Source organism: Diceros bicornis, chromosome 22 (assembly GCF_020826845.1).
Source record: "Diceros bicornis minor isolate mBicDic1 chromosome 22, mDicBic1.mat.cur, whole genome shotgun sequence".
Lineage (NCBI taxonomy): Eukaryota > Metazoa > Chordata > Mammalia > Perissodactyla > Rhinocerotidae > Diceros > Diceros bicornis.
This window is the reverse complement of record NC_080761.1, coordinates 30897642-30915080: the sequence shown is the minus strand read 5'-3', so window position 1 is coordinate 30915080 and position 17439 is coordinate 30897642. Positions and strand designations below refer to the sequence as shown.

At 37.3% G+C, this 17439-nt stretch overlaps 1 protein-coding gene across 5 annotated transcripts in view; it reads right to left on the bottom strand.

Annotated features, from left to right (window-relative positions):
* The window catches only part of KDM4C (lysine demethylase 4C), a 389693-nt gene that overhangs the window by 91175 nt on the left and 281079 nt on the right, over positions 1 to 17439 (bottom strand). The gene's annotated exons all lie outside the window — the stretch shown is intronic.

Below are 17439 nucleotides of genomic sequence, written 5' to 3'. Positions count from 1 at the left end.
GGCTGTTTTCACTGTTGTTTCACTACAGTAGGGTGCCTAGAACAGGCCTGGCAAAGGGGGGCCTGAAACACCGAATGCACACAGAACTGTTGAGGACCCCAGGGTGATGCCCGTGATGGCCTCGGCACAGCATGCAGTGCAGGGCACACCTGCGATCAACATTAGTTCTCTCCCACAGGCTGTGTCGCTTCTGCTCCTTTCCATGAGTGGGACATGTGAGGGTTGACTTGTTTTAAGAATACTAACAAGACAAATCATTGCACCCAAGATTTAATTTATCCTCCAAAGAAAAATCTTTCAAAACGACTAAGTAAAATATCCCAGAGAAGGGGAAATGTTCAAGAGAAGGGGTCTCTCTCTTTTTTCCACCAGCTAGCTTGTCCTTCCTGATAAGTAAGGTCAAACTGACTAAACAGGCCAGTTGTACTTTTTTAACAAAAGCATTAAAAAACTCAGCATACACAGAAAGAATCATAACTGATTTACTACATGCAAAGAGTTATTTAGCTCTGGGATTTGTCTGGGAGGACACTGACAAAACACCTGAATGCAGAATTGTTTAGCTGACAGTGTACTCATTGCATATCATGCCCACTATCACAGCTGGGGTGCTTTCCTCCAGGGTCCACTTGGGGAGAAAATTGTTTCATATCCATTCTTTTGCTCAAGAAAGACGGGATTCTATTCACTGTCTCACATGTACAAAGGAAAGAGACCACCATTCTGAAGGATGGAAATCACCCACTGATCACATGGTAGAAGGTTTGTCAGATGTCCTGAGACCTCTGTAAACTCCCAAATTCATGACAACGTGTACAGCACATACTTTTCCATGTAAAACACATATTCTGATACACAGAGGCAATAAGGTTGTGTCCACATGTCGATGCTGGATGGTCAGCTAGGCTCACTCACTAATGCCTTATACAGCAGCCACAGAAGGCTTCTCAAACAAAACTACTAACTACAATGATCTGGCCTTTTAGGGTTACTCTCAAATAATTAAAATTGCAAAGGGTGGGTAGGTGAAACATTAATGTTGAATTTAATACAGTACCTGGAATGCTTCAAAAGTATCTACATTTTTTTAAATATAAAGGCAATAATGTGGACTTAGTCTAAGACTTGCTCACAAGCATAAAACAAAGTGGTCAACTCTTAATTGAACATAAATTTCTATAACCAAAGTTTTCATTCTGGTCAAGTTTCAAGAACAGTTTATATAAAAATTGCTTATACTCTTAAAAGATTCAGATGTTAGGAAATAAAACCAATAATGACATCCTTCTCCTCTCTATAAAGTGAGCTGCACTATAATCTTTTCATCTGAAGGCAAGATTAGTTTGCAGTTCTTCAGATAGCAAATTCCTGACTAGAACTGTCTTTTTTAAAGCTGTCAGTGTTAAAATGCTGTTTCTGGTTAACAAAACCCATGTGCTCACATCACCATGAGTTAAGAGTTCTGAGACACCTGCCACTAGTGGAGTTTATTTAGATGATAGATTTACATGTCTCTATGCACCTCTCTGAGGCTTTTAGCTGTCTCTGACATACCAACTGTTTGTCAAAACATTCCAGCAGATCTGACACCAAGCAAGAGTGAACTAGAGTTTGACGGGCTCTGCAAGGCTAATGACACTGTGAGGATATTTTTAAACTTAATTTAAGAATACTTCCCCCATTCTCTTGCAACCTATTTCTCCCAAGGTCTTAAACAATGAAGCTATCATTATAGTACTACACACAAAGTCCTCTGAAATAGAAAACAAACAAAACAAAAACCAGACAGTATAACTGAACTGAGATGATCGCTTTCACAGAAAATACTGGAAACAATTAACTTCTACACATCAGTGTTTGTTTTCAGCCCTTGAGAAGATCAGGAAGCCACCTAACTCAAAGTTGAGTATAGCCTACTGGCAAAGAGCATGGGATTTGGGTCAGGAGGTCAGGTTTAACATAGCTCTTCAATTATTATCTATACAACATAACTGCTTTAAACATCTGATTTCTCATCTATTAGATGAGAGTTGACATCACTTCATGACAGTTAATTATTGAAACATTCACTGTGAGCCATTGTGCTAACATAACAAATATCTCATTTAATCCTCAATGAGATAATGATTATGATGATGAAGCAGTAGAAACTAAAATTAATACCTTTCTTAGGAATGATTTAGGAAGACTGCAGTGCAGCTCACTTATAAAGAAGGATTTTAGCTATGGAAATAGCTACCTGAGATCAGAACTTTCTGAAAGGATGAAGATCTATGCGAACAGCCTTCTGAGCAGAAGATTCTACTCACAAAAGTCCAATGTCATCCAGAAGGAGAGTGAACACTGAGTGTGGGGTGGAATGTGGGTAGTCGTGGCCTCTAGCTCTCACTTCCCCAAACATTTCCCATCCTACTGTCATCTACAGTCTTTCTTTTCACTTTCTCTCCTTCTATTTTTCTTTGCCACGTTTTCTTTCTCCTTAGGCCACTGAGCTATCAGCAGTATTGTTAGTCATTTCCATAGTCAATCTAGTAACATTAAAAATATGGTTTTATACTTAATTTTTTAACTGCAATGTAATTAACGTGTAGTGAAATTCACCCTTTAATGTGTACACTTCCATAAATTTTGACAAAAGAATGCAGTCGTGCAACCCCATCACAATCAAGATATACATAGTTCCACTAGCACAAAAAATTCCCTTGTGTCCCTCTGTAGTCAACCACTCCACCCATGCACAGTCCCTGGCACTAACATGGTTTCTGTCCTCATAGGTTTGGTTTTTTCCAGAATGTAATAAGAAGATATTATACAGAATGGAGCCTTTGGAGTCAGGCTTCTTTCACTTAGCATGATGCGTTTAAGACTCACCCACATTGATGGCATCAGCAGTCTGTTCCTTCTTAGTGCTGAGTAGTAGTATTACATTGTATGGATGTACCGTGGTTTGTTAATTCATTCACCAGTTGAAAAGCAATGGGTTGTTCCCAGATTTTGGTGATTATGAATAAAACCATTATAAATATCACTTACAGGTTTGTGTGTGAACATAAATTTTCATTTCTTTCAGGTAAATTTCTAGGAGTGGGATTGCTGGATGGCATGGTAAAGTGTGTGTTTAACTTAATAAGAAACTGCCAGACTGTTTTCCAATGTGGCTTTTGCATTCCAACCAGCAATGTGGGAGAGTTCCAGCTGCTCCACATCAGCCTCACCACTTGGTATTGTCAGTTATACTGATTTTAACTATTCCATAAATATGTAGTCACATTGCATTGTGGTCTTACCTGCTTTGACCTAATGGATAATGACATTAAGCATCCTGTCATATGCTTGGTGCTATCCATATTTGTCCTCTGGTGAAGTGTAAAATCAAATTTTTGCACAATTTTTATACGGCTGTTTAATGTCGAGTGTCAAAAGTTCTTTTTTACTTTTACATATGCTATAAACCACAATCATTGCTAAGTGGTTAAAATCTTCCTTTTAACCACTTCCACAGAATTACATTTCCTTGTGATAAAATCACAGCTATAAATGTGATAAAATTACATAGTAACTATGCACACATATTGTACCAATGTTGATTTCCTGGTTTTGATATTGTACTCTAGTTCTGTAAGATGTAACCAAAGGGGGGCACTGGATGAAGGGCACACAAGAATCTCTATACTATCTTCACAACTTCCTGTGAATCTATAACTATTTAAAAACCAACAGTATTTTTTTAAAGTTAAATAAACATTTGCAAACTTTACTGGTACTTAATTATTTACTTTATGTATAAGAAATTATGTACAAAATATTTTATGTATAAGAAAGTGTATTCTCGGGGCCGAGCCGGTGGTGTAGTGGTTAAGTTCACGCGCTCCGCTTCGGCGGTCCAACGTTCGCAGGTTCAGATCCCGGGTGCGGACCTACGCACCGCTCATCAAGCCATGCTGTGGCAGCATCCCACATACAAAATAGAGGAAGATGGGGGCAGATGTTAGCTCAGAGCCAGTCTTCCTCAGCAAAAAGAGAAGGATTGCAATGGATGTTAGCTCAGAGCCAATCTTCCTCACACACACACACAAAAAAAGTGTGTTCCAAGTGATAAAAGTAAACTTAAAAACAACCTTACTATCATTTACTTATAAATTGCAGACTACCTATACATTATTAAAGTTACTTTAATATCATTTTGTTATTGTAATGGTATTGCTAAGGTAATATAATCATAACAACAACAACAAGAAGGAGCATTTATTAACACTTACTATGGCCAGGCACTGGGTGAAGTACTCTACATGCCTTATCTGAAACTCACAACAACCACAGAAGTTACTGTTATTGTGATTCCAATTTTACAAATCCTTACTGAGAATGTAAAGAGTGAAAAAAGAGCTTCAGATAGAAAGCAGGGCGAACAGGAACATTTAAGAGAGCGACAGAGGAAGAGGAACCTGCAAAGAAATCTGAGACTGAGTGGTCAGAGAGAGACAAAGGAAACCAGCAGAGCTGTCATGAGAATCAAGGACAGACTTCCAAGGAGGATGACAGATTCTCAAATGACTGGAATGTGGCAGAGCTGAGATGTGAACCCAGGCTGTCAGGCCCTAGAGCTTATACGCTTTATTGTTACATTCAAATGCGTTTACACTTGCAGCAAATGGTACACCTGAGGACTAGTCAGCACTACCTTTACTGCAACTCAGGTGATTAAATTCTATTAAAAAACTTTTTTTTTTTAAATGCAGCCTGAAAAATTTCTGAGTGAGATAAGCAAGGGTATGTGAAATGTTATGAATGCTAGTAAGTTCACAGTAAGACCAAAGGAAAGGAAAAACATAACTATGTTTAAGAGAAGGTTGACATTTTTATAAAACGGATTTACGTATATGTGTCTGAGTATCATACATATATAGTATGCAACTGAAACACACTCTTAATTATAACACAGGATGATAAAACGCTGTATCCTTTCACGCTGTCTTATCCACAGAAAAAAGTAAGAATCGTTACTCCAATATGCTAAATGTGATCACTTTTTAGAGTAGCATGGAGATGATTTTCATTTTGTATTTTATACACTTTGGTTTTTAAAAAAAAATTTGACGACAAACACATTACTTTTATAACTAAAACAGTACATCTTTGAAAATAAAATTTAAAAATAAGGACCAAGAGCCTTGTATGATCTATATATTAAAATTCAAGCATTAAATAAACAAGCCCAAGTTCCACAGTACAATTTAGCGTTATCTGCTGTGGTGATGCCCTGCACCTCACGTGTCTCAGGCTGATAACCTGGACTCTGAGCTTGGCCTGTCATTTTCTTGGAACGTCTCTGGGAGAAATAGAAGCGATTAAGGATGAACACATCATGCTTGCTCGTTCTCTTTCCCCAGTGCAGGTGGGCTGTCACCCTCCACGTGCACAGCAAGCTGAGGTTAAAAGGCTGTCACACCTTATCTATGGAGAAAGTACATTGAGGTGGTGTTATGTGTCATAGCCGTGGGGCCGGGCTCCCCAAATCAGCGTGTGGCAGAGGGCATAGAAATGGTAATACTGTCATAGACAGGAAAAGGAGACTCAACAGTTCTGAGGCTATGACCAAGATAAATGGAATTCTGAAATTAAATGGTGATTGCCCCTGAAAGAGAAACCTGAAAATGCACATATATTAACTGCTGGGCATGCCACGAAAAGGAGTCATTTCCAAGTTGCTGGCTTCTTTATTTTCTAATTATAAAAAAGGATTCTTAGAGAAATGCTACCTAAGAGTTAGAAGTATTTAAATTTTTCTGTTGTTTCTAAAAGCCTTCGAGCCACTGGTCTCCCTCTCAGTTCTAAGTTGACCTGCCAACTAAATGTTCTGTAGTGTTCACATTATTATTCAAAAAATATTTATGAATTGCTTTGAGAAACATAAGAAAGGGATAATACCACAGCATAATTATCTCTGGATGGCTTCTTCCTAGAGAAATTTTAAAGCAAATTTCTGCAGCGGTACTGAGTTCATGCCTTTTACTGTGTACTATAAAAGAAGTAACAACATAATACCTCAATTCTGTAAAAGAAAACATTCAAAGATATCGTCGTATTTGAAATAGTACATATTATGAATAACGTTTCATTATTATGAATGTTTCATTATTCTTAAGATATTTCATTTTGTGAGCTATAAATAATTGAAATTTTATGTTAACAATATACCACCATTTAAAAATTTTTATGTTTTTAAAGATGTTTATTATTATTTCTAAAACAATCTCAAACTAATTTCATAATATCTGAAAAATATACACTGCTGATATTTTTATCTATGTGTTAGAAATTATCTACACTAGATAAATATCCTGACATTAGAAAACAGAAATGCTTATTACATCTCTCTGTGAAGATGATATAACAATCTTTACAGGAGTGCTTTAATCTAGGCCTTCTCTTTTGTCTCCCAAAACTACCAAAAGAACCAATGACGTCCTTGGAAGTTCTATATCTAAATCCTTCTAGAATATGAACCCCATGAGAGGAAAGACCCTGTCCATCTCACGCCCCTGTCACCGAGCATCCAACACTAAGATCAGCTTCATAAGTGTTTATTGAATAAAAGATTGATAAATGAATGAAAGAAATGCTCTTTATTCCACATTTTCTTAAAAATCTTTAATATGATGACAAGCTGGAAATCTCAAATTACGAAATGAAAGATGATTTTATTACATTTCAAATATATGCTTTATGGTAGAAATTACTCTAAGCAGAGCCCCACAATAGTAAAGGAAGCTGTTACTCTTCCGTTGCCCCCAAATCAACAGTTGTGACATCAGTATAGTGAGGCAAAGGCAACTGAATAGATCTGTGGATCATGATTTGTTTTTTTAGATTTTTTTTTAACTACAGTGGCTAACTTATTACATTTCACACCACTTAGAGTTTTTAGGATTAAATACGGGTCAACAATCACTAAACACACCAACAACTGACACTCATTGAAATAAATCATACCAAATGGCCAGCCTATTATATAAGCTGATGTGCCTTCATAAATAAAAAATGAGAATTAAACTTTCATAGTAAAATATTTCACCAGACAAGATTGTGAATTTTGACACAGTCAATTTATCATTGTAAAAATCAGACAAGGCTCAGTCGGCTCTGGTCAGAAACCTCATTAGTCTATTAAAATTATACCTTTGCCAGGATATCATGATTCTTTTTACTAAAAAATATCTGCTATTTAGTAAAAAGATTTCACAACATCTTTTTGCTTTGTCCAAAGAAAATAAGCATTGAAAACTGATGCATTTTTAAATCAATTATGAGCAACAGATGACTCGAGGAGAAAAATTTTCAAAGTTTTAATTAACTTGAAGCACTATTCCTGCAATGAACAACAGCCAATTTGACTATTTTTTCTATTTATTTAAAGTAAAATATTTTGTTTCTAAAGAAAGATGTAATGTATTTTATAGTCTAAACATGAAAAAATCTATAATTTCAAGTTTTATCCTAAAGGCAGTTTTATCTTGAAAACTATTATTGAAAAGATGATCTTAAACTGAAATTAAAATAAAACTAAAAGCAATTCAGGATACCTTTCCATGGGTTTGTGCAATACGGCGTGATTCTTACTGCAAATAGCCTTTCATACATGGCATCTTGGCAACAATGTCCCAGCGTAGGCTATGTTTTTATCGGTTGCAGGAGACATTTATCTTTCACAAGAACACTGGACTTTCTTTTTGCTCATCTTTTTGCAAATCAAACTATTTCACTTCTATAGGTTTTGTTTTCATTTTCAATGCATTTCATTTCCTTTGCTCAAGAGAGAACATAAATGAAACTTCCAGGGCTGACATCTTACCTGACTATTACACTCCAAAAAGCATATGGAGCGGCAGATACAATATTATCACGAACCAAATTCACATCTAGACAAAACACGGTTGTTCACTGCCCCCGAATTACTGACCAGTAATAGTCACAAACAGCACATGCCTCCAGCCCTAACAACACAGGAGCAAGCTGTTAAATAGCTACATACCCAGAAATAGGATTCTGGCACATTTCTCTCTGGCTACCTCCAGATGGACCGCAAGGACCTCAAATTAAGTGTCCAAAATGTACTTCCCCCTAAAGCCCCATGCACGGCACCACCACTCTCCCAGCTGCTTATGCCAGAATCCCAGCTTCGTCCACACCTAGTCTGAGCCAACCTTGCCTCTGATCAGTTCACTTCTCTCCATCCCCAGGGTCACACCAAAATCATCTTGCATGTGATTATTGAAACTGGCCTCTCTGCCTCCAGTCCTGCTTTCTCGAATACATTCTCCCTACTAGAAGCAGAATATCCTTCTCAAATACAAATCTGATCATACTATTCCACTTTTTTGTGTGTGAGCAAGATTAGTCCTGAGCTAATATCTGCTGCTAGTCTCCCCCCCCCTTTTTTTTTTGTGAGGAAGATTAGCCCTGAGCTAATATCTGTTGCTAATCGTCCTCTTTTTGCTGAGGCGCTGGGCTAACATCTGTGCCCATCTTCCTCTACTTTATATGTGGGATGCTGCCACAGCATGGCTTGATAAGTGGTGCGTAGGTCCGCACCCAGGATCCGAACCTATGAACCCTGGGCCACACAAAGTGGAGAGTGCAAACTTAACCACCATGCCACCAGGCCAGCCCCTCAATCGTCCTCTTTTCGGTTCAGGAAGATTGTCCCTGAGCTAACATCTGTGCCAATCTTCCTCTATTTTGTATGTGGGATGCCACCACAGCATGGCTTGATGAGCAGTGCATGGGTCCATGCCTGGGATCTGAACCAGTGAACCCCGGGCCGCCAAAACGGGACATGCGAACTTAACCACTATGCCCCCAGGCTGGCCCCAACTACTCCACTTCTTAACGGGCATTAAACGTTCTCCAATGTGTTCAGGATAAAGTACAAAATCCTCTAGAACAGTGCTGTTCAGTAGAAACAGAATGGGAGCCACATATGCAATTTTTAATTTTTAGGAGCTACATTAAAAAAACAGGTGAGGAAGGGGACAATGAGGAGTTATTGTTCAATGAATACAGAGTTTCAGTTTAGAAAGATGAAAAAGTTCTGGAAATAGAGGGATATGATGGTTGTACAACAATGTGAATGTACTTAATGCCACTGAACTGTACACCTAAAAATGATTAAAATGAAAATTTTTATGTTAAGTATATTGTACCACAATAAAAAAAGAAACAGGTAAAATTAATTTTAATAATATATCTTACTTAACAAATCCAAAATATTATCAGTTTGACATGTAACCAACATAAAAATTAATGAGATCTTTTACATTCTTTTTTTTCATACTAAGTCATTGAAATCTGCTGTGTATTTACAGGTACAGTACATCTCAATTTGGACACTACATTTTCAAGGGTGTTTGAAATGTGAAATGCGGACCTACTAAAACTATAGTTGTGTTTCATGTGTTTATACTGCTTCAATTTTTAAACATTTAAAATTAAATAAAATTTAAAGTTCAGTTCTTCAGTAACACTAACCACATTCCAAGTGCTCAGTAGCCATAAGTGGGCAGAGTCGACCATCCTGGACAGCACAGATCACCTGAGGCTTCCTTTTCTCAAGACGCATCTCTCCCTCTTCATACTTCATGCTCCAGCTCTACTGACATTTCATTTCCTAGAACTTACAATTCTCTCCCACTTCCAGGCTACTGAGCATACTGTGCAATCGTCTGATCCCTCCTCCAGCTAGCTCTTCTCATCTTTCAGGTCTCGGATTAGGTATTATTAGGCACTGCTTCCTCCAGGACGCTTTTCTACACTCCTATACTGCCAACTCTCATACCCCAAATCTAGTAAAGTCCTTCACTGCATTCTGGAATTTTACCATAATAGATCTTTTCATGCTGCTTTGCAATTGTTTGTCTAATTTTTTAATAACTTCCATTGTTCTGTAATAGCTATACAAGCGGAAATGACATCTATCACCTAACCACATAGCAAGTCCTAAATAAATATTTATTGGACAAATGAATGGAGAAACAAATGAGAAAGCACCAGGAACCTACTCCCTCCTTATAATATTTATGTGCTCTGCTCCTGACTGGCCGAAAGGCAGCTTACAGAGATTTATGCAGCAAGCAGTTGTATCATTAGCTGTGAGCAATGACAAACTTTGAATGAGACTATACACCAGGCCCTTCACTGTCTCATTTCATCCTAACAACCACCTCAGTTTACAGATGAGGTTCAGAGAGGTTAATCCTCATGCCAAGGTGCCTAAGTGAAGGACGCAGGACTCAGTCTTAATCCAGAGCCTGCACGCTCCATCTCAACGTAACAGAGGCTTGGAGTTGCATGATCCAAGGGTGACACAGATGAATGCAGAGAACCTTTGATATTTAAATCAATAAATCCCACTATGGCTGGCTAAAACTGTGTAGGTACCTGTGTCTTAGCTCATGTTAGAAAATGACATCACTAAATTGTGGGAACAGGCCTGAAATATACCACAGTGACTTACGTTAAATTAATTACAAGTACGAAAAGATTCTCACTTTATACAAAAAAAACTTTTTTTGTTGATTTTTAGAACACCCTTCTGAAGGAATAAATAACTTAATTTATACTAAAATATCAGAAAAACAAATAATGAATCCACTGTTTTACAATAATGATTGTACCTTTCGAAAACTATAACCTCTCTGCTGTCAGTCACTGTTGACCAAGCCAAACCCTACGGATTGTTTACAGCCACCTAGCAGCTGCCTCGGTTTGGCCTGCATTTGTTGGTATTGACCCACTCAATGCTGGAGTGAAAGATGTGATCCCATCTCTGGAACCCCGACCCCAACTCACTCACTCAATTAAAAGATCCGTCGCTGATCACTACTCACACAGATCAGAAAAACTGGGCCAGCAGCAACGCAAGCTAAAAAATAAGATTCTTCTCTCACAATACTCTTTAATCATGAATTATCTGAAGTTCTACTGATCTGTCTAATAATGTTTTTAAAATTAGTCCTCAGGAAAAATGAGTTCAAAACTAAAAATTTAAAGGCTCAAATCAATTTCCTTTTGCCTCACAGTTTTCTTTCAGGAGATAAAGAAAAATCCATAGTAACAAGATAACATTTCATGCATTTACACATTTTCTCCTATAGACATCTACAGCCTTCAGAAAGTATATTATTTGTAGTCATGCCTATCTGACATTTTCCATTTTACTCAAAAGATTTTATGGTTTGGTATTACAGCAATATACAAATTTGACAGCTTGCAATAGGATCTAGTCCCTGTAGCAAATCATTCTGACAGTTAAGTACTATACAGCTACTAATGTACATTTTTTTATACTTATTTAAAAATATACTTATTTAAAAATCTTACAAAATTGGGGACATGTATATGCTGGAATTCTGAAGAACATTCTTAATGATACTGTAAATTTTATACTGGACTTATTAAGTAAGAGGAGCCTACACACCACACCACAATCATGTCATTTGTAGTATCACTTATTCCTCCTTCAGTAGTTCACTACTAAAAGCAAATTTTTCCTCAACTGCATTTAACAATAAACTTGCTCATCATTGTCAATGTTTATTATTTTCTTAGAACTCCTCTGTCTTTAAAAATAACTGAATATGCAAATAAATCAGTACATGAGTTAACGTGGAACGTAATGACTTTTTTTGATTGCCTTTACAAAGCTACTTTTTTTCTTTTCAAGTGATGAAAGATAATCAATATGCCTTTTCATTTCCCGAAATGCATTATCAGAGGCTCTGTCAAATACAAATGTGATTCCTCTAGAAAGAAAGCGAAGCTGCTCTCTAACATTGCTGTAACATGAACTAAATAGGATTCAGAGTGATCTTATAGCACAAGAGGCAGACCCCCTCTCGACCTCTCAGTAATTCTATTTTTAGTATTCAATACATCTGATAACATAAGCCAGTTAGCAAGAGAACAAGTGCCTTCTTCTAAGAACCAGGAAGCCTAAATGTATTTTTTTCCCCTTGATTCAACTCTTCAGATGAAATACCACAGTGAAACCACTCGATTTTCAGAATTGATGTACCTTTCAAAACTATAATCTTTGGCTTTCAAGTTCACTATTATTTGCCTTCAGGTACAAATTTTAAAGTGTATAGAGGCTTCTAAGCAGAATAGTGGGTCTCAGCCAGATACTGAAAGGCTTGCAGCTCAGTCATCACTGCAGAGTAAATTCCTTTTCAAAATAATGTTCTTCACTCAGAGAACACTTGTGCCTGTGCTTGGTTCACTTGTCAAATACAAATCGGAGGTCATCGGATGCCTGGGGGCAACTTCAACTATTCCAAAATTCATTTATCCCTCTATTTGGTTGCAGAAATAGGATTTCAAATGCAAAAATCATAGGAATGTCTACAGACATAGAAACCACAGGCAGCGTGCTACGTGACTGTGAGGAGGGATGTGTGGTCAATGAACAGCGTCAAGTTTTTTATGCAATGACAGCAATCAAGATAGACATCATTTGTTTTGATACATGCAATTTAACATTAAGTATTATCACAACTCTTCTATTTGAGAACTTTCTTTCCAAATAGGAAGAATGTTTAAAACTAATGGTTGCATTTAGGGTCAGCTGCAATTTTCCAAGATTTCTTAGAATCCACAAACTTTCCTTGCTGTTTTATTTCATAGATTGCTAATTAACTTAATCTTCAAGAACTGATCAATGTATGTAATAGACATTCATGGTAAGTATATAACAAATACCAAAACCCTTTGGCTGGGTTTTTAAAATGTTCTTCTCCCAAATTTTATAATCAAATCTAAGGATTTTTTGGTGATGTTTCCAAAATATGATACTGTCCCTGAAGATCACTCCAGCAGATGACACTGCTGTCCTGTGTGATCACACTACAAAAACATTGTTTGTCTCCTGTAAATTCCTGTCCTTAATTCTGCTTCCTGATCATTTTTACCTGTATTTTTTCTATTCTGAAGAACAAAAAAAGACATTCTAACTTCATGTGTGTTTTATACTTTCCTACTTCCTTTGTAGTCTCATCTTGGCACAATTTTGCTTCTCTTCCAGAGATTCAATTATGACTGTGGCCAACCAATCATATTAGTAGAGAAAATAAGACAGAAGGAAATAAGAAAAGGAAATGATTGAGTGAATTCTAGAATGTATACCATGTGGGGGCAACTGTTTTCTTTTTGTCCTCAGGCATACCGATCATCTGTGACTTCAAACAAACCCCTAGACTGGCTATTCCTGAGCAACCATTCCAGCGGGAGATGGAAATATCCTCAGCACCCTCCTCGCTTTTTTTCCCACCAGTTGCTGATGCTCTGATGTTCTCTGGATGAGCAGAGAAGGTATTGGAGGACATGAGGAAGGGGTTGGGGATGACAGGACTTGCCACAAGGATAACCGTTCCCATACTGAAAAGTCATTCAGAAGCAAAGGAATTCATTCTAAATGAGTAGATAAGAAAAATACTAAGTAATCTAGAATCTGCATTAATAATCAGAAGAATGCTTTGGCTGACAGAGAAAATGGTTCTCCCTTTTAGCTATGACTTTGGATATAGCCTATTCAGGTAACTTTCAGCCATTTCTTCCCTACAAAACGATGGCTCTGCTTCATAACTTGGTGCTTTTAGATAGAACCTGTAGCATTTTTTAGATGAGGCAGCAATTACTTTAATAACCCCTGAGATAATTACTCTACACAAAAGCTAAATATTGCTAAAGAAAGGAAAGGAAAGAAAGAATTGGATAAAGACCACTATAGCCAAATATATTTTTGCAATAAAATTTTTTTTAGTTTAAAAATATTAATAAAATTTAATTTAATAAGTATTTAAAATTATCAGCCACATAAATAAAATAAAATACAATGTCTTGAAAATCAGTCTAGTGTCATCATTGTTGTCCATTTAATTATCTGATGAGTAGAAACCACACCTGTGATATTACCAGACCAGGTGGCTGGGTGATAAAGGTTCTTCATGAAGCACACACCATTTTAGGATCAACCTAATCCACTAAAGAGCACTGAAAGGGCTGTTTTCCATTTGCTGTCTCTCCTTTTGAAATGGTCATTATAAGAGGGAAAATCTGCTAAAGTAAACAAATTCTTTCTTAACATCCTCTACAAAAATCTTCCTACACGAATAATTGTACAGACGGGCATTTCAAAAGCTGCAAGTTGAACCGATGAGTGAATAAAAGGCTAGCAACAGTATTACCAAAATATTCAAATACTTCTGCATAAACTTCAGTATTCCATATTCTAGAAAGACTGCTAATAATAATGCCGATTTTTTTATATACAGCTTTCATACTTCAGAAGACATTTTAAACTCATGTTTGCCATCAGCTGTTCTTTAAGCCTCTCGCAGTTACTAGCTGTTACTAGTGTTGCTTATTACTTATACAGAAAAACATTAACTTTCCCCAAGGGAAAGCAGCTCTTTTATATACTGCTAAATAAAAAACTGAACTAAAAAAATTGCCCTCTGGAATTCAGCGCTTTGAATGCACAGCAAGCAGCACTTTCCCTGCCCTGCTGCCATCCCTTGGGCTAGAGCAGCGCAGCATACATCACAACACACACACACACACACACACACACACACACACACACACACACACACACACACACACTCTCTCGCACGCACCCACAAGTGTAGGCAGAGCTCTGATTAGGCACTTGCTGAGGGAGGTGATTTAAAGGCAATGGGACGAGAAACTGGTACAGCAGCACCACCTAGTGGGCATGGGGAGGCTCAGTCTCCCTTGCTGCTGCTTCATGGATGAGCCATTTGTCCTACCTACATCAGGTCACTCCAGTTTTCAAGCCCCAACTGACCAGAGGTTCCAAGATCAGAACTCCCAAACAGAGCAAGTGCTGGATGGGTGCTTCATAGGCTCTCTGAAGTACTGCTAGGCTCTATGTCCTAATTGCATGTCCCCTGTGATGCCAATAAGGAAATCAATGCTTTGTTTAGAGAAGCATGCACAGAGGTGTGCCTGAAGTTACCACTACGACTTTTAAAGGAGAAACCATAAGAAGGCACAAGCCATTTGGTATTGTCTGATCAAACTCTTCAGCCACAAAAATTTTAAGCCAGGAGCACAAATAATAAATAACAATTTTATGCCTTTAATTCATTCCATAAATATCTACTTAGTAAATATTTACTCAGCACATTCCACCCCACACACAGGTGATTATCTATAAATCCTGTTATTCAAACCCAGCCAGTCTGAGTCCGATCACCAAGGGACACTGAGCAAGACTGGGGCCCAGATGCCACAGTGGGCCTGGGTAGGAGATTCACCAGGGTGGTGGTGCTTTCTTGAGGATTCTTGGTGAAAAAGTCATCCAGACTTCTGACCATTGCCCCCTTTCAAACTATTCCAGCATTTTTGAGTGATTTTTCCCCCCAAAATGAACTTTCACCTTGTATTTTCCCACTTAAGATAACCACTGTGAGCATTTTGATAAATATCATTCCAAGAAACTATCTGTGCACTGAAAATTATATTAAAAACAGAAAAAAAATCTGATCTACAGCCTATTTTCACCCAAATATGTGCCACGGACATCTGTATGTCAATAAATAGCCCTACATTGTCATTCGAAATAGACTTTAGGTGATTTTAAATTCAGTCAAGACCTATTCTTTTAAAGGTACCAATTGTTTAAGGATGGAAAACACTCCATAAGGAATACATGATATACACAATCAAGGTGAGGCACAGAAGTGAAGAAAACAATACGCTTTGCCACTTTCAGATGCAGGCATCAGATTTCAGATTTCTAGTTACAACTTGCTGAATGGCATTGAAATGACCCATGCTGTCCCTCCCTGCTGTTCCTTGAAAACCCCTTTGGGACTGGTGTGGGTAACAATAAATCACTAGGGAAGCATTCATGGACAAATGTAGCCAGGATATAGGTCCTATATAAAGGGAAGCATCAAAAGTAATGACCACTCTTTCTGAGAGGCATTAAACTGGTAACATAAGTCATCATTCAGGAGAGAGAACCAAAGGTGATTGTTAAATGTAGTATGTGAATTTTTGCAAATACTTATTACTTGTAAATCAGAAAAAAATTAAAATTGTTAATATTTGTCACACTAAACATTTAATTTTTTAACATGTGGCGAACTGAACATTTTTTTTAATATCCTGCCTTATTGTCCGATTCTGTCAAATGTTTTTTGTTCATTTCTTACTGGTGTTTTTTTTTTTTTAATTTGTGACCAAAATATAAGATTTCAAACTTTCCTATGAAAGTCTAGGAGCTGAAGAACTTAACTCTCTTCTGATAGTCACCGTGAGCTTTAAAGGGCCATTTAAATGACTCATTTATTTCCATCTCATTCACAAAACTTCCATTACCACAACCTGAGCATCCTGGTCCCACCACTCATATCTGCCCACAGCAACCATCAGGTCCATAAAGAGCCACATAACTTCTAGCAGTGTGAAATTCTTGATGGTGCCATAATGGAAAATAATAGTGTCCACTTTCCCTTCTCTGAGAACGAAAGACAGTGGACTAGATTCTAAGTTCTGAGACAGAGGTCCAGAGACAGTACACCCAGCTCCCTGCTGGGGAAGAGACTAGTAACAAAACAAGTAACAGTTGGGTAGTGTGACAGCTACAGTACCTGGAATATTCTATAGTGGAAATAATAACAAAGACTGAAGAAACTCTAGGGTATTAAGTCCACATGTAAGACACGCTCCAGTATCTTAAGGTCGTGCAATTTAACTTTAGGGAAAGTTCTCATTAAATATGAAATATAAGGGCCTAAACTAATGATCTGTTGGCTCACAATTTAACAGAACTCCAAGGTTACTTCAATGTTGAGGATATTAAAGGCCTGTCTTGTCAATAAAAAATACTCTTAAACAGAACCAGTGGGAAGATTTTTACGAAAGTTTCTAAATGGGTCAGAAGATAATCAGCCAGAGAATTTGGCAAATTAAATGACTCTTGTATCTATTCATAAGTGAGAAAATCCCTTGGTAATAATAAAAGTTTTCGTATTTCTCTGCAAGTCTCTTCTTGGTGAAGAGATGATGAAATCAGGTTAGGCGCATTTTACTAAGTCAAGACCAACCAAAGACAGGCAAGAGAGAGAAAAACTAAACAATTTAAATAGGGATAGTTGGACAGCTCAGGTCCATTACTAACAAACCTCACCAGAGAGCTTATAGTTTGAAAATTCACATTAATTCAGAAAACGTAGTATTCCTTTGCCTCATTTCAAATAGAATTTGAGGAAGGTTATATGCATACCTACAATATAACAAAAAAAAGAATATGTACAGATAAGTAAATTTAGGCTAAAGGAAAAAAAGGGTAGAATAATAAAATGAAGCTAAGAGAAAAATTATCTTGGCAAATCTTGGCAATGTGTGCATTAA